Source organism: Asterias amurensis, chromosome 12, assembly GCF_032118995.1.
Source record: "Asterias amurensis chromosome 12, ASM3211899v1".
NCBI lineage: Eukaryota > Metazoa > Echinodermata > Asteroidea > Forcipulatida > Asteriidae > Asterias > Asterias amurensis.
This window is the reverse complement of record NC_092659.1, coordinates 9,565,185-9,589,034: the sequence shown is the minus strand read 5'-3', so window position 1 is coordinate 9,589,034 and position 23,850 is coordinate 9,565,185. Positions and strand designations below refer to the sequence as shown.

Genomic DNA, 23,850 nt, shown 5'->3' with positions numbered 1-23,850 from the left:
AACTAAACATGTGCTCTGATACACCCTGTGAAAGTTAGCGCTTTAATTACTGTGAAAACTGTATTACTAGTGATACTGGTCAAAACATCATTAAAATTTACGTAAGTATTGGCTGTGTTTTGTAGAAAATCCATTTGATAAGTTGTATTACTCTACGATTACAATTGCATTTCAGACACCCAATCCTAACACTGCATCACATTGTTATTCCAAGGGACGGGGGTCAAACTCACATTCATCAATTATGTCAACTCATGAAGAAATATTAACAGATATAGACATCAAACACAGACTAAGTCAAACAAACACTTTTCCTATCATCTACGCAAACGAGACCAACATATTCAATCACGACAGTCCAAACAGCAGGCTTAAGGTCTCTTCATGACAAACTTCTTGCCTGCAGATATTACTCAAACTAGAGCACGGATTATTCCCACATCACAAAAATAGAGTAAAATATCGCTCTTATTTGTCAAAAAAAAAGATGCACTTGAGTCCTTGGCGTCACTAGATGCAAGAAATCCATGAAATAAGTTTTCTTGATTTATTGTATCAAAGATCCCTGTCGTAACGTTCCCCTCTCCCTCCCTCCTTCCCACTCTCTTGTGATCTGACCGATAATGGATCGCTGTTCTAGATGCATTCATTAGACTTGCTAATGGCCTGATCAGCATTTTATGGCTTATGTTGTTTTCTCTTCACCTCCTGCTTCCACCGTTGATACATTGTGTGTGTGTTTTATGCTGAGGGCAAACCCTGCCCCCCAAACATTCCCAACTGCCTCTCAAAATACAAGTGCACTGTCGTTAGCTTTGTTTATAGTTTCAAGTATGTTTTACTTCTATTTTGAAAGTACATATCTCTTACTATAAACCCAAGAGTCCAACTAGTAGAAAGCAAGCAAAACATTTTTGAAAGTCTTGAAGCTTATGTTTGACTTCTATTATGGAAGTACATATCTCTTACTTTAACCCCAAGAGTCTAACTAGTAGAAAACAAGCGAAACATTTTTGAAAATCTTGAAATTTTTATGTTGTTCAATTGGTTTGGAGTGCCTAATGGAAAACTAAAGGAGAATTTTGTAATAAACCAAAACCAAAATCATCCGCAGAATGTTCTCTCTATATTTAGTGATACAGGTTCATGACTTGTCCTGGAATAGTGTATTTATGCCATTACAAAGGGATGCTATAGTTTATTGCCGGTTGTTTTGAGTTGTCATTCATTGCAACCGTCTAGATTTCAAGAAACATACAACCTTAATGAATATCTCAATGTCATGCGCTTTAGAAAGACGGCTTTATTGTTGCAGCTTCACTTGAAGGCATTGTTGAAAAAGTAATGTCTATAAATAATACTGCATTCTGGATTGATGAGTGGTTATTTTAAAAAGGAGGGGGCTTAGGCCTATCCCCTTCCTGCAATCAGTTGCTCTCGTGTAGAACAAAACATGTGGATACAAATATACTACGTGTACAAACACAATACAGGCAACTATACCAAAACATAATTTAAAGCCATTGGACCCTTTCGATAAACAGTGTTGTCCAAGGCCCACACTTAGTGTACCACAACTTCTATATCAAATAACAAACCTGTGAAAATTTAGCCTCAATCGGTCATCGGAGTCGGGAGAAAACAACGGGATAAACCCACCCTTGTTTCCGCACGTTTCGCCGTGTCATGACATGTGTTTAAAATAAATCCGTAATTCTCGTTAACGAGAATTTATATTGTTTTGCTGTTTTCTCAAAAAGTAAAGCATTTCATGGAATAACATTTGAAGAGAAGTCTTTCACCATTGCCTTCTGTAAACCCTGTAAGTTATTTGTAAATCTGTGAACTTCTATTTTTTTTCTGAACCGAAAGGGTCCAATGGCTTTAAAGGGACACATTGCCTTGGATCAGTCGAGTTGGTCTATGAAAAGGGTTTGAAACCAGTTTGTTATAAAATGCATTAGAAAGAGATTTTAAAAGTAGAATATAGGGATCCGTAATTGCCTGGTTTTCCTTATACGTCGTGAACTAACACGGTCGGCCATTTTCAGGAGTCAGATTTTTGACTCCACAAAATGGCCAACCGTGTTAGTTCGCAAAATAAAAAGAAACCACGCAATTTTGAGGCAATCATGTGTAACATAATATGCTACTTTTTAAACATCTCTCTAACCATATATATATGCATTTTACAAATGTATAACAAACGGTTTCAAAGCGGTTTTAAACGCTTTTCATGTCCCTTTAAAACTTCAACGACATAACCCAAACTATCTGAATGTTGCCCTTTCTTAAGCTTAGCTTTATACTCAAGGCTTTTGAAGTCCTGCATAATATCCCTTCCTGATTCAAGAATTAGTATGATCATAAATAATTAAACATAGAACTGACATCAACTGAATCGCAACTTTGTCTAGATTCTAATAAGCATGCCAAGCTGCAGTAAAATGAGAGTGATGTAACTTCATCTGCAGATCCAATAGTCTAAATGTTATAAGACAACCCAAATGGCGGAATTTCAAATCTCCATGAGATCAACTGAATTATCAATTAACTTGTAAAGATTCTAATAAGCATGCCAAGCTGAAATATAATGAGAGTGATGTAACTTCATCTGCAGATCGAATAGTCTAAATGTTATAAGACAACCCAAATGGCGGAATTTCAAATCTCCATGAGATCAACTGAATTACCAATTAACTTGTAAAGATTCTAATAAGCATGCCAAGCTGCAGTAAAATGAGAGTGATGTAACTTCATCTGTAGATCCAATAGTCTAAATGTTAAAGGAAAACCACAATGGCGGAATTTCAATTTTCCCTGGGATCAACTGAATTATCAATCAACTTATAAAGATTCTACTAAGCATGCCAAGCTGCAGAAAAATAAAATGAGAGTGATGTAACTTCATCTGTAGATCCAATAGTCTAAATGTTAAAGGAAAACCACAATGGCGGAATTTCAATTTTCCCTGGGATCAACTGAATAATCAATTAACTTGTAAAGACTATAATAAGCATAGCCAAGCTGCAGTAAAATGAGAGTGATGTAACTTCATCTGTAGATCCAATAGTCTAAATGTTATAGAACAACCAAAATGGCGGAATTTCAATTTTCCCTGGGATCAACTGAATTATCAATTAACTTGTAAAGATTCTAATAAGCATGCCAAGCTGCAGTAAAATGAGAGTGATGTAACTTCATCTGTAGATCCAATAGTCTAAATGTTATAGAACAACCAAAATGGCGGAATTTCAATTTTCCTTGGGATCAACTGAATTATCAATTAACTTGTAAAGATTCTAATAAGCATGCCAAGCTGCAGTAAAATGAGAGTGATGTAACTTCATCTGCAGATCCAATAGTCTAAATGTTATAGGAAAACCACAACGGCGGAATTTCAATTTTCCCTGGGATCAACTGAATAATCAATTAACTTGTAAAGACTCTAATAAGCATGCCAAGCTGCAGTAAAATGAGAGTGATGTAACTTCATCTGCAGATCCAATAGTCTTATTCTTATTAGACAACCAAAAATGACGGAATTTCTCTCTCTATAGGTCTTTCTTCAAAGTTCACAAGCATCAAAAGTGAATCCGATACCCGCGCATTATCTCCCTGTCTTTCCTTTTTTCTTTATCTGAGCGGAGCCAAGATGAGAGAATGAAGGAATTCTGAATCTCCTAGCTAGATAAGAGCCATATCATGCCACATATGATAAACACTTACACACTTGGGTGACAGGACTGATGGTGTCATCTTGATGTTATTGCTATCTGGGATTCCAAACTGGTTGTAATCCAACCAGACATTTATTTATTTATTTTATTTCTGAGAGGGACAGCACAACATATTCCTCTGAAAGGACGCTGAACCCAAGTGCAATGCGAATTGAAAGGAAACATCTTGCATTAATTTTAGCCAATTTAAAGGGAAGGTACACGTTTGGTTATTGTCAAAGACCAGTGTTCTCATTTGGTGAATCCCATCATGTGCATACAATAACAAGCCTGTGAAAATTTGGGCTCAATCGGTCATCGAAGTTGCGAGAAAATGATGAAAGAAAAAAACACCCTTGTTGGAAGAATTTGTGTGCTTTCAGATAGGAATAAAAGACTTCTAGCTAGAAGTCTTTTATTATTTTAGTGAGAAATTACCTCTTTCTCAAAAACTACATTACTTCAGAGGGAGTCGTTTCCCACAATGTTTTATACTATAAACAGCTCTCCAATTACCAAGTCAGTTTTTAAGTTAGTATTTGTTTTGAGTAATAACCAAACGTGTACCTTCCCTTTAAAGGGAAGGTACACTACTGGTAAATGTTAAAGAACAGTTTTCTCACTTGGTGTATCTCAACATATGCATAAAATAATGAACCTGTACAAAATTTGAGTTCAATTTGTCATTGAAGTTGAGAGGTAATAATGAAAGGAAAAAACACCCTGGCCACACAAAGTTGTGTGCTTTCAGATGCTTGATTTTGGGACCTTAAAAAAATTCTAAGTCCGAGGTCTAAAAATCAAATTCATGGAAAACTACTTTTTTTCTTGATAACTATGTCACTTCAGAGGGAGCCCTGTCTCACAATGTTTTTTACTATCAACCTCTCTTCATTACTCATTACCAAGAAAGGTTTTATGCTAATAATTATTTTGAGTGATTACCAATAGTGTCTACTGCCTTTAACACAAAAATAACGCAACAGAATCATTTAACGAGGTCTATAATCTATAAATGTGTAGCAGCCTCAGCTATATTCACACATTAAAGAGGCAAGATTTAATTACAGGGGCGTAACTTAAATTCTATCCATGTATGTCAGTACGTAGCTGTTTCATGAACATGAACCCGTTATTAAAGCCACCCCATTATTCCCGGCCAAAATCAATTGACTGTTAGGACTGTATGGCAACTTTAAGTACAGTGACATCTTAGACAGATGTATCAAGCTGTGCCGACCAAACCGAGCGACTGCCTGACCTGCTTCTAGGCAATGACTTTGAAGACAGCACATAGGGGGCCAGGACTAGCCTTGTCTAATGAAATAAAAGCGCCTCCGGATTTAATTTGGCTTTTTCCTGCGCATACTCCTTGAGTAAATACCGCCTATCTACACTGGCTCAACTGGATAAATGACAAGCAAAACAATGGCTAGGTTCAACTGGGGAAAGGGGGGTCGGAACTCGGAAGGGAAGGGTTATTGCATATATGTAGGCCTACATATGTTATTAAAGACGGGTATAAGACAGAGTGTTATGTGTGACTGATTTGTTTCATACATACCCATAGTATTAGATTTATTTGATTTAAATAAAAGTCTGTACGTTTAATTTAAAACACTCTTGTAGTACCATTGCCGAGACAGACGAATATACAATTTCACAATAAATCAACCCCCAAATTGACCCGTTAAGCCCGGTTCATACTTCATGAGAATGCGAATTTGGCGTGAATTTGGCGTCACAACACTCCTTTCGCAGGGATATTCACAAGTAAGTTGCGCAGAGTTTGAACTGCTGCGAATTATTCGTTGTGAATTTAAGACGTCAAGACTCGTTACCAATCGCATTCGCAATGAACCAAGCTTTAGCCATTTGAATGAGCTAGAGGTTAACCCATTACCTGAATAATCATTGCAGCACTAAAGCCTGAGCTAGGTCACAGGTCATCTTAACAAATCAATTGCAATCTTATATTTGTGTCCAATGATCAATGTGCCATTAATAAAAAAATAAAAAATAATGAACACAAAATCTTTTAAAAATAAAAAATAAAATAAGGGAACACCTGGTCCATCTGCTGTACCAATAAACGCATGCCCCAAGATTTACAAAATAAATAACTCTCATTTGTACAGATCTCATGCCTGTCTGACTCCAACAAGTTGAAGCTAAAATCGGGTTAGAGGGAATGGGGTCATCATTAATTAGGTGACAATTTCAGCAGCCGCATCATGAGGGACTGTGATTATCAGACAGACAGGTATTTAGTTGAACTTAGGGGTGGGGGATACAGCTGTTTTGAAAAGTGCATCCTGTTCAACTTCAACATGGTACGCCAGGATGAACTTTTTATCCCTCTCTTTATAGAAGGACAAGGGTGGTGTTGGCGATATTAAGTTGCAGGGGTGTTGGAAGCAGCTGGCTTCATCACTACCGAATGTTAACCACTGCGTTTAAGAGAGCAGAAATCTGGAGAAGCTTGAACTTAAATTATATTTGTCCACCTCTGATGGAGATGGGTTTATCCTTCTTAAAGATGATAGAGAATTCGCAAAGAGGAGTTGGGAACATCTGTTTCTATCACAACCAACTGTTCTAAGATGTGTTTGGGAGGTGGCCACTTGTCTGGACTTGCTTGGAAAGTGCATTCTATTGGTGCTATGTTTTTGCATCTCGTGTCAAGGTGACCATTTTTTTTTACTGCAGATTAAGTCAAGATAACATGAGGGAACGTCCCTCAACCTAATTACAGATCCAAGCAAGAGGGCGTTTTTTATTCAGCAAGGCGGCATATGAATTGTGCATTTTGAGATAAAAGAAAGGGATTCGGTATAAGTAAATTAATGTTTACGAAAGTATTTGGATATTGGGCCATTTCAATTTCTGCCCCTAGCGGATTTGAAAAATGGCTGCCAAAAACCACATTTATCTCTATATTAATTGCAAAACCTTCTTAAATATGAGCTTCTATGAGGCTACGATGCTGTTTAACGTGTCTGTAAATAATATTAATTTGGGCTTTTAGCACTGCATCATTTAACTTTCCCGAGTTCTGTGAAAAAATATAACAGGCATTACTCGGGTGGGATTCAAACCCACGACCCTTGCAATTCTAGAGCAGTGTCTTACCAACTAGACTACCGAGGTTGCCCGGCAGCTAGAGGTAGTTCGAATCCTATGTTTTTGCCTCAAGCATCTGAAAGCACACAACTTCGTGTGACAAGGGTGTTTTATCTTGAAAATCAAGTTCAAATTTTCACAGGTTTGTTATTTTATGCATATATGTAATATGACAATTACTTAAGGTGTCCAGTGTCTTTAAAAGGTTGTACCTTTGTAGGGGCAAGTGTCAGTGCTGAATGGTTTATACCAGGTAAGCATGAAAAGCATAATTAGCAATTTACATCCAGGGTGACGCCAGTTCCTTTTTAAAATGAGTCACATAAAATGTACTTTTATAAACTCAGCTTAGCCCCTTGAGGCTTGTGCACAACTTCAATGCAAGTCATTTACTTACTGAATAGGACAGTATTTTAGGAATCATAACACAAACTTTGTTATGAATTACCATTTTTTGATTTAGGGCCTACAAAGTTAAAGAGGGTAAATTTTGAATGAATTACACCTAATATGTTTATTTGTTTTAACTAAATTGAACTCTAAGCTTGTGCATGATACAACACATCAACTAATTTAGAAACTTGGTATGTTTGGATTGTGTTAGCGATATAGATTTTTAACTGAGTTAGTATTTCCTCAAAACATTTGGACAAAATTTGGATGATAAAACATTTTGAAAGCATGCTTCTTGTTTCCTTACAAACAATGTGATACCTGCTTATAAGTAGATTGTTTGAATTGTTTGAAAGATTCTTGCAAATACATGGGGACTGAGGACTGGTGAAAAAGCTTGCGGACTAATCAAATGTCTGGTGTAATAAGTTGAAAACCCTGGAAACTCACGTTTTGTACTCCACAAAAAGCTGGTCAGACTTATTGCGCATTGTGTTTAGATTATCAGTTACTCAATATGCTGGATTCACAGACACGTCAGCAAAATATACCCAGCAATCTCTATCCACAAATATTTAGAAAAACAAAAGTCCATTAACCAATGAAGGCCCTGCATCTCAGGCAAGGCTTGATCTATTTTCTCCCTCAACTCCTGATTCTCAACTTAAATCGACTAGCTCTTCTTCTTTGGTCACATCATGTGGTCCCCCCCCCCCCAACCAAGATGAGGCAGACAACGTTGACCGATCAACGACCCAGAAACAAGAGACTGCTGAAACATCAGATGAGTTGGGCATCCTCCACAGTCAAGAAACAGAAGAAGAAGAAGAAGAAGAAGAAACAGGGAGAGGCAGTAGAAGACCTTTTTAAGACATTGAACTATGCTTATACGCTCCCAGGGTATACAAAGAAAAACCTTGATATAAAGTGTCTCAAGTGTTTGGACTGAGAAACCCTGTGTGCACAATGTCTACAGAAATTGTTGTTCGAGGACACAACCTGTCCTTCTTTTCTCTTTTTGAAAGTAATTCATGCCGGACACCAGGCGAGGAGAACTGTTTTGATTCGCCTTTCAAAATGAAACAAAAACAGGCATCTGTATTCATGCAATTTGCCAATGCAATCCACAACAGTATTACAGGTGAATAAATTGTCAGGTGAAGATGCACAACCATGCACTATCATCTTATCTCAGTTTGTAAGATGTCAATATTGTGCTTGGTGGAAGTGTCAAATTGTATTTGTCTTCAATCCTCTGGACAAATTTAGTTGAATAGGGGGATGCAGAAGGAAGGAGGGGTTGAGAAACATTGTAAGAAACACTTCAAACTTTAGCTGGTGGGTTCATCTTAGGATAGCTGTTGTCCCTAAGAGAGACCAAACTTTACTCTGACAGTTTATTGAGGAACGGAGACAAAGGATGATAACATGCTTTTTATAAGTGTTTTTGTTTTCTTTGGTTTTACCAATCTTGTGCAGTTTTTATATTCAAATATTTCATCTGCTGCTGTACAATTGGAATTTATTTATATTTTTTTTCTCAATTTCACTGAATTCAATAAGGGGAAATTTAAGATAGTTAGTCTTAAAGGCAGTGGACACTATTGGTAATTACTCAAAATAAAGCATCTGAAAGCACACTACTTTGTGTTACAAGCGTGTTTTTTATTTTATTATTATCTCGCAACTTCAACAACCAATTGAGCTCAAATTTCCACCGGTTTGTTATTTTATGCATATGTTGTGGTACACCAAGTGAGAAGACTGGTCTTTCACAATTACCAATAGTGTCCAATATCTTTAATAAAGAGATCACTTTTACTTCCTCATTATTTGGGACACACCCTGGTCAGCCTTTTGTATTCTTGGATAGATAAAGTTTGCACTGAAACAAAGTAATGTTCTCTGTACCACAGTAAGAAATCTGAACACCAGAGAGAACAAAAATTGTATTTTGAAAAGTCCCCAACCCCCACAGTGAAGGAACCTAAGACCCAATAATTGCAATACAGAATGATAAATAAGAAATAATGAATAGAAAGCTAATTCAAAAGATGGAAAATAGAGTTCTCTTTGAAAGTAATACTTGATCAGCATGGCTGGCACTATTCATGCTTAATTTGCAATGCAGTTTAGTATGACTGCTGGCAGAAAACACATGAGATATCTCTTGATCTCACCAGGCCCGGAGTTACACCAAGAAGGCCAGGGCCTCCATTGCCCTGGTCTTGTCTTTTGTGCCCCTTCAAAAGCTTCCCATAGACTTTAAGATTTTCCAATGGAAGTGCCCTTTGCGAAATGAACATGGCCTCCCTTCTCAAAGAAAACAAACTCCAGGCCAGTCTCTCACACAGATGTAGAGTATATTGATCAGTCAGTTGTTTGTTCTCAAACTTGGCAATTTTAGTTGCATTATTCATCTCAACACGACTTGAGGGACAAATGTAGAGTCATCCGCTAAGAAGATTACAGATACTAGCTTAGATGGCAATGTAGGCCTAGGTCAACAAAATGAGTCCTTAGAAAGCAACTTTCCTGTAAGATTTTCATAAATACCTGTAGTGTTACGTGTGTGTACATTTTTATATACAACAGTATTTTAAAATTGACAAAGTGTAATGGGAGAGTTTGAAAAAATTACTTCACTGCACCAATAACTTGTTGACATTTATTATGAGTAAACATTTTTTACCACAAATTTCCCACTCAAGTTAATGGAAGATAATTTTAAATAACAAACAGTTGAATTATTTTTTTAGAATAATACCTGGAACAAAATTTTAAAGTCACCTGGAAATATAATTTTGTTTTCTTTCAAACATAAGAGTATATGCTTTTGAACAATAAAACAATTTTTTTAGTATTTGTTTGTCACGATTTATATGTTTAAAAAATATATAAAGTTGTTTGGGGGGCTGACTCACTCCACCTACCCCTTTTGTGACGTCAATCGAGGCAGACATTGCCTGCAATGTGTATAGTAAACACACGTGCAAAGTACATGTACGTCCAAGTCGTGAGTTGGTACATTTCAAAAAGTGTTTTTCTGCATTCAGCAGCAATACACCTGGTCGGCATTGCCGGAAAAAACAAAAACATTTTTTTTTTTAAACGTACAAACTCACGATTTGGTCCGTACATGTACTTTGCAATTGTGTTTACTCTACGCATTACAGGCAAAGTCTGCCTCGATTGACGTCACGAACAGTGCCCTCTCGGGTCGGGTCTACTCTTAAATTTGTAAATAACATAAGAACTGATTTTTTTAAACCTTAGCTAACTGTTTATTCACATTCCACTCATCAAAACACATATACTAGTGACATAAGCTTTATTTTGAAAAAATACCACTTCCAGGTGACTTTAAGGTTTTTTGAAATACAAAAAAAAGGTTATCATGTACTGCCAGGCTATCTATAGCATAGGGATCATAAAAGAAAACCGATTCTTATTGTTCAGAAACGTGAGTATTTTTGACTTTCCTACCCTAGTCTGGTTACACTATAGTTTAATCTGCTCTGTGACTGGATTCTTGTTTGTGTTTGAATATTTTAGGGGTGTGACAGGTTGTTGAGAAAAATTTGAACTCTGGATGCAAAGCGCAAAAGCATGCGAGCTTCGAAAACTTGTGAGCATGAAGCCCAATATTAACATTTATTTTTGGTTAAAAAGCCCACTATGCAGTCTAGGGCGTTATTATACGGTCTTATCTTGGTTTTTTATGAATTTGACCTTTAAATTTATTTATTTTTATTTGAGGGGTGGGGACACCAGAGTTTCTTTATAATAAAAAAAAAAAAAAAAAAAAAAAAAAAAAAAAAAAAACAGAATTCCTTTAAAAACAGAGAAATCACATTGTATTTGATACAAGAGTATTGAGTTGTTACACTACTTCAAAACCACCACAACACATTAAGATATGTTTTTTTTTATGACACTACAGCAGCTATGCACAGTTTTAAATCTTACATGTCATGTTCAATGTTTTTTAACTGGAGTGCTACCCCAAAATACTCATCTAGGCAACAACAAATAATATTCAAAACACATCTCCCTTCATTCACTTCCATTAAGTATTCATGAACACAAATGAAACCCAATTAAAATACACTCATCATTCATCAGTTAATCTAACTAATTAATAAGACAAGATCATGTACTTACCACTACAGTACTGTGCTACTCAACCAAAAGATGTAACCTTGTGTTTGGATCACCCACACCACATGTAGTTCTATTATTAAACTTCCACACAGATATCAAATCATATATCACTGGATGAAGGTCTCCTCTATCAAGACTGTTCTTCAATACAGTAGGTTCAGTTTACTCCTCAGGAAACAAACTCAAAGTGGAATCCCACAACAGCCTAACCAACGGTAGTAATAAACTAAACTGCTACTGTACACGTGCGGCATACACACAATGATAAGCCACGTTCAAGGCAGCAGCCATGATTGCCTAAAGTAAAAGCAACTGGTGGCCTGCAGTGGTTGTCTGTAACCTTAAAGCGCCCCCAATCAAGGTTACCCACAGAGCCTAGTCAATAGATTGGGTACACTGCAATGGGTTCATTCTAAAAGCTCAGTGTTATGCTGACCTTGCTATTTATATAATCTGCCCTTGAGACTGTGAAGCTTCTACAGTACTGTGCTATCAGCTACACACACAGTCATACTCTGTAAAATGTTGGTAAACACAAACAAATCTTGCTCAGCAGAATCAGGTCACTGCCAAAATTGTCTTGTAGTTTACATTATTGTGACTGGTGGTGCCCTGCTAAGTGGTTTATTATGCAATGAAGTTGGTCCCTGTAAAAGACTTTCCTCCTGCTTATTTAAAGGCAGTGGACTCTATTGGTAATTACTCAAAATAATTATTAGCATAAAAACTTACTTGGTATCGAGTAATGGGGAGAGGTTGATAGTATAAAACATTGTGAGAAACGGCTCCCTCTGAAGTGGAGTACTTGTCGGGAAAGTAATTTTCCACAAATTTGATTTCGAGACCTCAGATTTAGAAATTAAGTATCAGAAAGCACGCAACTTCAACGACCGATTGTGAGGAAACTGGTCTTTGACAATTACCAAAGGTGTCCAGTGTCTTTAACACAAACACAATGTCCACAGATTTACATGAAACTGACAAGGTTTGAAGATAATGATTGTAGAAAGCTTCCCTTGGAATTTTACTTGCTGAGGTGCTGTAGTTTTTTTTTATTTGTTGATATTGTGTTTTATGTCCTACAAAGAGTACCCAAAACCTTTAAGCAATTGAAGTCTACCATGAAATTGGTTCCTAAAAACACTTTCCTGCAGCTTATTTAACTTACAATCTGGGGTTTGCTTTCTACCAAAAATCTTTGTTTTACTAGTTAAAACGGTAGCCTAATGGTTCACCCCAAAAATACCTTGGTGACTGGTTACTTCTCAATGTTTCCTTCATACCTGAATATTGATGATATGCAATCGAAACAGCATTACATTTGACCTTTCAAACGACACAAAAAGTCTTCTTTGGAATGTACAGACCCTTGTGTTCTTGATATCCATGGCAGCATTTTTTTAACTTTTGTTTTGAGAGTCTGAATGAGTATTAAATAAATTGACAATTTCACATCATTTTAACAGAAGACTTGCAATTTGTTTTCCACCTGATGAGGATTGTATCGATTGAAAAATGGGCAGGGTGGTATCAAGGAAATGAATTTGACCCTATTTAATCAAGCAAAGCAATAATAGTAAACGTAAATGAAGTTATTGGTTATCTTTTTGTAACATAAATATATTGCACCCAAACCACATTTTTCATTCCAAGTAACTTTCATTACAACCAATCCCACTTGATAGATGTTGAAATTGCATTCAAGTTTTAACCATAGATGTGTGTCAGTACTGTCAACTACTTTCCCGCGTTTTCCTAGATTGATGTTAAATTTGTCTCCCACAGTGCTAACAAATCACATAATTCCCATAAGCACTGTTCCTTTCTAAGATGCTGGACATAAAGAGAAAGCAACCCAGAGGCAGCCAGCTGGAGTCTGACCCTACGACCCCCATTCTCATTAGTACTCAGACATCTTAAAGGAACACGTTGCCTTGGATCGGACGAGTTAGTCTATAAAAAACGTTTATAACCGTTTGTTATAAAATGCAAGGTTAGAAAGAAATTTATAATGTAGAATACAATGATCCACACAAATTTGCCTCAAAGTTGCGTGGTTTTCCTTTTACTTTGCATAACTAAATAGGTCGGCCATTTATGGGAGTCCAAAATTTGACTCCCATAAATGACCGACCGTGTTAGTCGACAAGGTAAAAGGAAAACCGTGCAATTTCGAGGCGTGTTTGTGTGGATCATTGTTTTCTACTTTTACAACACCTTTCTACCCATATCCATTTTATTAAAAACGGTTACAAACGCTTTTTAAAGACTAACTCGACCGATCCAAGGCAATGTGTTCCTTTAACCAAACCACTGTGGTACTGGGGAGTATTCCTTATGGCAAGATCTGTTGAAAGTGATATGGGATGTATTCTTGATAGTTAAGGAATCTGCTCTTGCACAATGCTTAGCATGTACTCAAACATTAATTGAAAACAACCATTTGGTGTTGTGGTGTTGCTTGTTTTTTAAATTTTATTTGGTTGTTTGTTTATCTATTTATTGTTTGGAGGAAGGCTCTTTTTTAAAGAGTGTGCCTTGGAAATTAACAACAGTAGTTTGGCCATCAAAATTTTTTGCAATCAAAGACACTTGACACCTTTGGTAATTGTCAAAGACCAGTCTTCTCACTTGGTGGTGTCTCAACATATGCACAAAATAACAAACCTGTGAAAATTTGAACTCAATTGGCCGTCGAAGTTGTGAGATAATTATGGAAGAAAAAAACACCCTTGTCACACGAAGTTGTGTGCTTTCACAGATGCTCGTCTTCGGGACCCCAAAATCTAATTCTGATGTCTCCAAATATAATTTGTGGGAAACTATGGTGTACTTTTTTCTTGAAAACTACGCTACATCAGAGGTAGCCATTTCACGCAATGTTTTCAACTACTATCAACAGCTCTCCATTGCCAAGTAAGTTTTGGTGCTAACAATTATTTTCAGTAATTACCAATAGTGTCCACTACCTTAAAGGATTTGGGTACCTTTTCAAAATGTCCATAGATTTACATTAAACTTACAGGGTTCGAAGATAATGATAGTGGAAAGCTTCCCTTCAAATATTACTTACTGAGGTGCTGCAGTTTTTGAGAAATGAGTAAAACAATGTCATGAAAATACGTTTGTAAATGATTAAAATAATTTTCGTCTCATGATACGAAAACTATTTTCATGACATTGTTTTACTCATTTCCCAAAAAACTACAGCACCTCAGCACGTAATATTTTCAGGGAAGCTTTCTACTATAATTATCTTCAAACTGTGTACGTTTAGTGTAAATCTGTGGACATTGTTTGTTTTTTTCCTACAAAAGTTACATAGACCCTTTAACTAATCAAACACTTTGTTCAATTCCATTTGACTCTCCTGGGATGGCCATCCTTTGTCCCTCTAAATTAAGGTTACAGCCAATGAACAAGAAAAATAGGACATGGGAACATGATTTCTGTGTCTAAAGGTAAGGCCAATCAAACTATGGATTTACATTTCAAGCATGCATGGATAATGGTTCACACATTAAATCACAACATCATCACATTTGCACTTATCCAGGGTTGAAGCTTTGGCACTTTGCATACACGTAGTGCAATATATTGACACCCTTATCATCCTATCAGAAAAATACAGCTTAGGTTCGAGCCTTGAGGATAGTCAATGGGTACTGTTCATTGTACATTACACACTGGGCATCTTCGGTAACTGTCACAGACCAGTCTTCTCACTTGGTGAATACATCTCAACGTATGCATAAAACAACAAGCCTGTGAGAGTGAATAATTGAAGAAAAGTCATCCTAATGTGCTTTCAGATGCTTGAATTCGAGACCTCGGCTGAGGTCTCAAATTTATTTCAAATATTTTAGTGAGAAATTTCTTCTTTCTCAAATACTATGTTACTTCAGAGGGAACCGCTTCTCCCAATGTTTTATACTATCAACAGCTCTCCATTACTCGTTACCAAGTAAGTATTTATGCTAACAATTATTTTGAGTAATTAAAAAAAGTGTACAGCGCCTCTAATATTAATGACAGAGAAGAGGCTAGTCTGGTCAAACCGAGTCCTACAACTCTGCCTCATTATGTTTATATTATAAACATATCTCCGTTTTTGTGCGTGTAATAATATGAACGCAATTTGAATTATTGATGTCATGCTTTACTCAGATTTTTAATTAACTATGCAACTGTTCTCCTCCCATTTAGAGTGAACAGTACATCTCCGCTTTTCTGTGTAAGATTTTAAGGCCCTTTTACTTAGTAATGTAATGTTTTACTCCAAATTTTTAACTATGTAACTGTTCATGTAATTCTGCTGCTGGCAGCGAATTGAATAGATTTTTAATAAACCATTGAATAATAATACAACAACAAAAATACAAAAAATTCCCACTAGTCTGCACAAGTTAAGTGTGAAGACAAATCTTTGTAAGATGTCTATTTGTAACATAATAAATGCAATATTGCTCCTCTCAGCCCTGTTTCAGTGTGTGGCCTACATCTAAAATTAAGTTACCATTTGAGCAGTACGAATGTGTTCATAGATTTTCAGTATATTCTAATATAAACGTACCGTTTACTGCGAACATGTTTGCAGTTCCTTAATTGCAGCACAAAGTGATTTACATGTAATGCACAATTTCAAGTAAGATCGTCTTGAAATCAAAATTTATCTGGCATTATTTTCTATATTGGGTAGTATACCCAGAACTAGAGTACATGTACATGAAAGCTTGCATTTGTGTCAGTTGATTGCGTCTCATGGTGCTGAAAATTGAATTGCCAATCAGGTCTAGTGTAGTGTGAAGGCAACGCAGCACTAGCATGATTCCTTTATGCAACTCACAAATTAACCTAGTTCAGACTTTACTAATTACATAGAGCTGATAACAAAAAATTTACTACTTTTTTAGACCCCGAGTTCAATGGATAATTTTCATATCCGGAAATTTCTGTATTCAAGCTGAGGCAGGGTGTATTATGCCTTAGCTTCAATACAGAAATACAGTTTTTTTGCAATTACATAGAGCTGATAACAAAAAATTTAATACATTTTTAGGCCCCGAGTTCAATGGATAATTTTCATATCCGGAAATTTCTGTATTCAAGCTGTCAGGCAGGGTGTATTATGCCTTAGCTTCAATACAGAAATACATTTTTTTGCAATTGGGTACAATACTTGAATTGAAATGAATGGAGATAGGGACTACCTACAGTAGAGGTATACAAAACTAGCCCAGGTACGACTCCTCTGTTGCATACAACAGAGGAATGGCGTCAAGAGTCATGGATATACACACTTTTTTCATTCAAGAAAAAATATGCATTAATAACAGGTGTGCAACTGTACTTCACAAAAACGAAGGAAACTACTAAAATGTCAATGTTTTTGTATGTTTTTTTCAATTTCGAATTGTAAAACTGAGAAAAAAAAAGAAGAGGAAATCAGTTGATGCAATTACACTTGAATGATTGCAGATAGGGACTCCCTGTAAATACAAAACCTACAATTGAGTTATAGGCGTATGTATATTGACCTCTTGCACGCATGTCACACGCGACGACTGTGCCACGCTCACTGTTTTGGTGGGCAATAGGTTTACATGTAAACGCTGCGTCGCCTAAAATGCGCACTTCACTGAATAACGAACAGTGACGTTGCCCACCAAATGGCGCATCCAAGATGATTCTGATGATGACGTCAGGTGAATTGGGTCAATACATAGACCTTCACAGGATTTTTTTTCTTTATAAAACTGTGCATTGATAACCATAGTCCTCATAGGGAAAGGGAGTGACCACATTTCAAACAAACTCAGTCCCCAAATCACCCAAAACACTGAGCAATAACACTGCATGGTTATGTGTATATTGTATAGAAAGACAAGATCCAGACAGCTCTAAAGTGTTAGTTGTTGGTGATTTATGACTAAGCCCTTTACCCTGTATGTTGTGTCTGCCCCATTGTCCATGACCTCAAACCTAAGGTCAATCCAATTTACACATGTGTGCTGCACACACAACATAATGTAAATGAACTGTCAACTGTTAGCTAGTCTCACCACAATGTACTGTACACACAATTGGAGATAAGCCCCTACTTGCTAATCCATGTAAGAAAGCCTTGTGAAGGGAGCACAGCTACTTGAAGTCTGTTTACATCATTGGTTTAATAGGGGAAGCAGTGGAAGGCTTTTGGTACAGTCAATTATCAGCTAACAAGCTTGTACATTTAGTCATGTAAAACTTGACATTAGCAAGATTTGTTAACAATCATTCAGGCCCAGTCACAACAAGAAAATACAAATACAAAGCACGTAGACTGAATATAAATCGTGGTAAGTTTAAAGACAATGTCAGAAAATGTTTCCTATTGCCTTGCTCTTTGGTATAAGATGCAATTGTGTTCCCATCATGTTGCCTGTATCCCCCTTTAGATTAAGTGACACTAGAAATACATTCAACAGAGTGAAGTTTGATAACAATTATTATCAACTTCAAAAGGAATAAAACAATATTTAAACAAATTTAAGGTAAATATCTGAAAGACTGAGGGCTTAAAACAAATTAAGAGTGAAGTTTATTTTGCAAGACCAGAATCTTCATACAAAAACAGCTTTCTTCACTGTTTAACTTGTAAATTGATTTTATTTGATCAAACACTAAGACGAGACAAGATGTATTTAATTTGTCTTAAGGGTTAGTATATAAATACCAGACTCAAAGTCATCATTTGAACATCATTTCTTTCTGTTAAATCTTTTACACAGTGACTATTTTATTAGCCAATTGAAAAACACTAGACTGCCAGACTGTCAGGTCATGAATTTACTGGCCCACGACTAAAATAATTGACCTTGGGCCCAGGTTCAGAGGTCAAATTGGAGTCCAGAATGCTCCCCTTCACTGTCCCCATCAACAACTACTCAGTTTGGCCATTAAAGTTGTGACTATTATTCAATTGAAAACACACAAATCCGCTGGACTTGTGAGGTCACAAGTTTACTGGCCCATGACTAAAATAATTGACCTCAGGCCGGAGGTCCAGTGACAAATTGGACTCCTTCACTACCCATGTCAATATATACTCAGTTTTGCCATTAAACTTGTCTTTAACTAAAACCTTGTGTGTTGTGTATGGTTAATGAGGCATACAAACTGTCCACATATGGAATCCTGCAGATCTAGGCCACTGATAATCCTTAACAGGTGTCTGGCGTATTCATTGACCAGTCTAGTGAACACAAACACCTTCACTTTGTAAAATACTTCATGAGGAAACCAATAAAATCAACCACTATTTGGCTACTACACCACTCACTAAACTGGTCTGGATTTATTTCTAGTCTTTTTGTTTCATCTTTTGAAAAGGCAGATTATGAAACCCCAAGGTTTAGTGCACAAAGCACGTGTTATAAGCTGGTAAACACTTAGTTATGTGAGGGTTTAAAGTAATGGAACACTACTAGAATACATAATTGGCCTGGTGTTTTTAAAAACTTGTCATAAATACCTCAGACAGTTTAGCTATTCCTATTGGTGAAGAGCGCGTCAAGTGGGGGTGTTTAAACGGTTGATAATGACCAGCTGAAGCTGTTCATAACCAGTTGTTTTCGGATACATATAGATGCACACTACGGGCACAAATGCATACCTGAAAATTGTCTGTCATAAAAATGCAACCACACATGCAGAGATCAAGGATGTCCGAAAACGTTTGACAGATTTTCATATTTTATTACGTCTTTTAACCAAAAAGGCATTTATGAATGGGAATAAAAGAGTAGTGACTCGTTCCTTGCAGAGTTGTGGCTGTGCGATAAAGAGCCACGACCCTGCCGGTTTTAAACGGGAGTTTAAGAACTTGTCGCTACCCAGTCATCAAATACTGATTTTGATCTTATCTTGACTGCATTTAAAGCCATTGGACACTTTCGGTAAACGGTATTGTCCAAAGGCCCACACTTCGTGTATCACAACTTATATATAAAATAACAAACCTGTGAAAATTTAGGCTCAATCGGTCATCGAAGTTGGGAGAAAATAATGGGAAAACCCACCCTTGTTTCCGCACGTTTCGCCGTGTCATGACATGTGTTTAAAATAAATCCGTAATTCTCGGAATTGATAATTGCTTTAATGTTTTCTCAATAAGTAAAGCATTTCATGGAATAATATTTCAAGAGAAGTCTTTCACCATTACCTTCTGTAAACCCTGTAAGTTATTTGTAAATCTGTTATTTTCTTTTTTTTTGTGTTCCGAAAGGGTATAATGGCGGCTTTAAGGTGCTTATTTTTTCGTATCATATTGATAATAATAGGAAATTTGTTATCGGTGCCATATTGAAATTATATGTTTTTTTTTATTTCATTTTTTATTTGTTCAATCACCAATCCTATGGAAAATAATATTGAACGTTACATACCAGACTTCCAAATGAATACGTCACAGGCTGCATGCAGTCTATCTATTGATGAATGTCTACAATGGTACAGATACTGTAAGTCAATCTGGCTGTAAGAACAAACGTAGAAAAAAAGCATATATTAATATTTATCTTATGGGAAATCCATTTTGTAAACATGTTTCCAAGAAACATATTTTTTGAAAAATAAAAAGTTTTAACCTGCAAAATTGTTAATGGTTGCATCTGAACAATGCGCATCTAGCATTTCTGCCTTTTTTTGGGAGTCCATTCCTTTTGTGCACATTTTGACCCACAAAAAGGCGAATGGGAGACGCGCATGTATTTGCGCTGCGCGTTGTGAATAGGATCTATTCCTTTGATTATCAATAAGATTATAACATTGAAATTGAGTGTTTCTCTTTAAATTATTGCCATCATCGATTAGATTACAGCTAGATTTGTGGAGCGATAGGAGTGTACCCTGCACTCTCGCTACTCCAGCCTTGTATATCAGTCAAGTATTTACACATAGGAGATCAAAATGCTTAGCAGAGACAAAGGTCAATTGCTTACATTAAAATGTTACAGGACAATTCAGTAGAAACGTTGAAAGGCTGCCAAAGTCTGCAATTTGGACAACTAATGACTGCATACTAATTACTGATTAGGGCGGAAGTTTAGGTTGGAATTTACTGGAAGCAATTGTGAATTGAGAACCAGTCTCACTCCAAACAGCCATTGTTTGTTCAATCTCAGTCTCCATGCCTTGCCTAAAGCTGTTACATACTACCAGTCAATGCAATTGCAATACAAATGTTGATGTCACAAATTTGAAACAACTTTTTTTTCTTCTTTTTTTCTCCGAGCAGCGAAAATGACATGTTTTCTAATTGTTTAATCCAGTAGTATACACGATAACAAAAAAAGCAAGGCTACACACAATAAAGAGTATATTTTTAAACTCTGGATGACATTTACTTTATTTGTATGTCTTTAATAGATTTTAACCATTAAATTTCTTCCCTTGAAAAAAATTTAAATATCCAGGGTCGGCCATATTTGTAGGGTAGGTGGGGTTACGCCAAGATAACATTTTTTTGCCTAACTTGCATCAGTTGACTCGTGCTCAACTCCTGCAAAACATTTGCTGCGAATAAAGCTCTGTCTGTGATGTCAAAATCTGTATCATATGGCATTTGCATTCGCAGGAAGTATAAACCAGGCTATATTCTTCACCTTCAACTGCACAGGTCTTAAACATAGATTTATTTGAAAATAATTGAAAGGATCCGTAATATTTGATAGAGGTAATACTTTTCAGACATAGGGCATTGGTGGGAAATTATAGGTGCACAGTTTATGTCAAGTTGTTTTCAACAAATGGTAATTCAATGCCTTTTTGATTGAGATAAACCGTTTATTGAGTGCCTTATAACTGGAGAATATTAATTTTTTGGTTTTTACCCATACACCGACGTGTGTTTGTACTGTATACTCAAATATCATAGGCATGTTACTCAGGTGGGATTCGAACCCACGACCCTTGCAATTCTAGAGCAGTGTCTTACCAACTAGACTACCGAGGTTGCCCGGTAGCTAGAGGCAGTTGTTTGAATCCTATGTTTTGGCAGCGGGTACCGCAACGATATAAGAGATGTTAAATTTGCATCGGGGATAAAGAATATTAATTTTGGTTATATACTCATACACCGATGTGTGTTAGTACTGTATACTCGGTACTTGTAACTGAAGGTTATAGAAGGTTAGAGTTTGCAGCCAAACTGTGCCAGTTTACCTAGGCAATCTTTTTCCACTTCATAACAGTAAGTAGTTATTTCATTAAATGTAAACACAATACATGGCTTTACAGATATGTCACATCTGAAGGACAAATCTGGGAGATTGGTTGGTATTGGACTAAAAAAAGACGTCAAACAAACCCGAAGTGAAAATATGATAATCTCAACTTTTCAAACATAGACAATTTGTTTATTATGAAAAATGTTTACTACTCTTTCCAGGAATGCTCAGTGTTAACATTAACTCAACTGCAAGACCAAGTAATCTAAATGTTAATTATTTCTTAATACTACTTAGAATTTTGACATTTTGATATTAACTTCTTAATTCAGCCAATGACTAAACATACCAACATGGTTTTTGTTTAGTCCCGAATGTTAATTATTTCTTAATACTACTTAGAATTTTTACATTAACTTCTTAATTCAGCCAATGACTAAACATACAAACATGTTTTTTGTTTAGTCCTGAAATACTACTTACAATTTTTACATTTTAACATTAACTTTTCAATTCAGCCAAAGACTAAACATCCAAACATGGTTTTTGATTAGTCCTGATTTGCCAGCCTGTCTGAGTTACAAACTGATAAACAAGAGTAAATCCTCATGGGCAGTCCTTGTGGCAGTCAGCTCACCACCACCTCCACCCACAAAGAAAGTAGCCAAACAACACCCACAGGGGAAAAAACGATTGAGCAAACGAAAAACAACATCATGGTTCAACTTTACTTCATGTGAAGATCCCGCAACCTAACTTAAAGGCACTGCACACTTTTGGTTATTGTCAAAGACCAGTCTTCTCACATGGTGTATCTCAACATATTGCATAAAATAACAAACCTATGAATATTTTAACTCATTTGGTCGTCGAATTTGCAAGAGAATAATGGAAGAAAAACACCCTTGTCGCACAAGTTGTGTGCTTTCAGATGCCTTGAATTCGAACCTCAGCTGAGGTCTCTTATTCAATTCAAATATTTTAGTGAGAAAATACTTCTTTCTCAAAAACACCATACTTCAGAGGGAGCGTTTCTCACAATGTTTTATACTATCAACAGCTCTCCATTGCTTATGTACCAAGGTAGTTTTTATTTTATGCCATTTGTTTTTTAGTAATTACCAATAGTGTCCAGTGCCTTTAACATGACACTGCACCAAGAATTTTTCATTTCCAGATGACACTTTGTGACACAGAATAATATTTGTGTAACTGATTTTTACTAGGAATGCAATGTACAACAATCTTCATAATTGTTATAAATGACTTTATATGAGACATAAATTTTTAAGATATTAGTCATAATCTGCAATGACATCAATTCGGGGAACATTGTTTGAACTTCAATTACGTACTTGTTTACTCAGAACTTAAGCTTTGGTCAGAACATGAGGCCATTAATGTTAGCATTTATTTACACAGAACATCCAACAGCATTACTGCAATGAATTTATAGACGGCTGTTATTGTTAAAGGAACATTACAGAATTGGTAAGAAACAAAAATCACAGATTTACATAAAACTTCATATTTGATGAGAAATAAATAATCTAATTTCGCGTTTGGAGTTTAGCGCTCAGTTTGTGTTTTTATTCATTTTTGTTTTGGCATCGATACAATGCAAAATTTATAATTGGTTTCTCATTATTGTTTCGCGACCAGATGGCCGATCGATCTTGAACTTCTACAGGTTTGTCCGTTTATGTATAATGGTGGATTACATTAAGAGCTAATACACTGCCAGCAACCTTTTTGCTAGCAAAACCAATTCTGTAATGTTCCTTACTCAAAATAATTATTGGCATTAAACCTCACTTTGTACAGAGTAATGGGGAGAGGTTGGTAGTATAAAACATTGTGAGAAACGGCTCCCTCTGAAGTGGAGTAACTTTACAGTAGTTTTCGAGAAAGAAGTAATTTTCCATGAATTTGATTAGGAGACTTCAAGTTCAGAATTTGAGGTCTCGAAATCAAGCATCTGAAACCACACAACTGCGTGTGACAAGGGTGTTATTCTTTCATTATATCTCGCAACTTTGACAACCGATTGAGCTCAAATTTTCACAGGTTTGTTATTTTATGCATATGTTGAGATACTAAAAGTGAGAAGACTGGTCTTTGACAATTACCGATAGTGTCCAGGGTCTTTGAAAACCAGAAACAACCAGTGAGCACGTGCAAGCTTAGACCATTCAGACAAATATACATCTTAGTTAATGATGAAGCAACAAGTTGCAGTAATT

At 36.2% G+C, this 23,850-nt stretch overlaps 1 protein-coding gene across 15 annotated transcripts in view; it reads right to left on the bottom strand.

Moving 5' to 3' along the window:
- The window catches only part of LOC139944753 (muscleblind-like protein 1), a 247,418-nt gene that overhangs the window by 177,432 nt on the left and 46,136 nt on the right, over nt 1-23,850 (bottom strand). For 13 of the 15 annotated variants that reach the window (XM_071941828.1, XM_071941839.1, XM_071941838.1 and 10 more), the window contains exon 2: nt 19,826-19,914. The gene's annotated coding sequence lies outside the window, so the exon portion shown is untranslated. Of the gene's footprint in view, nt 1-11,399; nt 11,654-19,825; nt 19,915-23,850 lie in introns of those variants that run through there. The other 2 variants (XM_071941831.1, XM_071941844.1) reach the window with 1 other exon arrangement.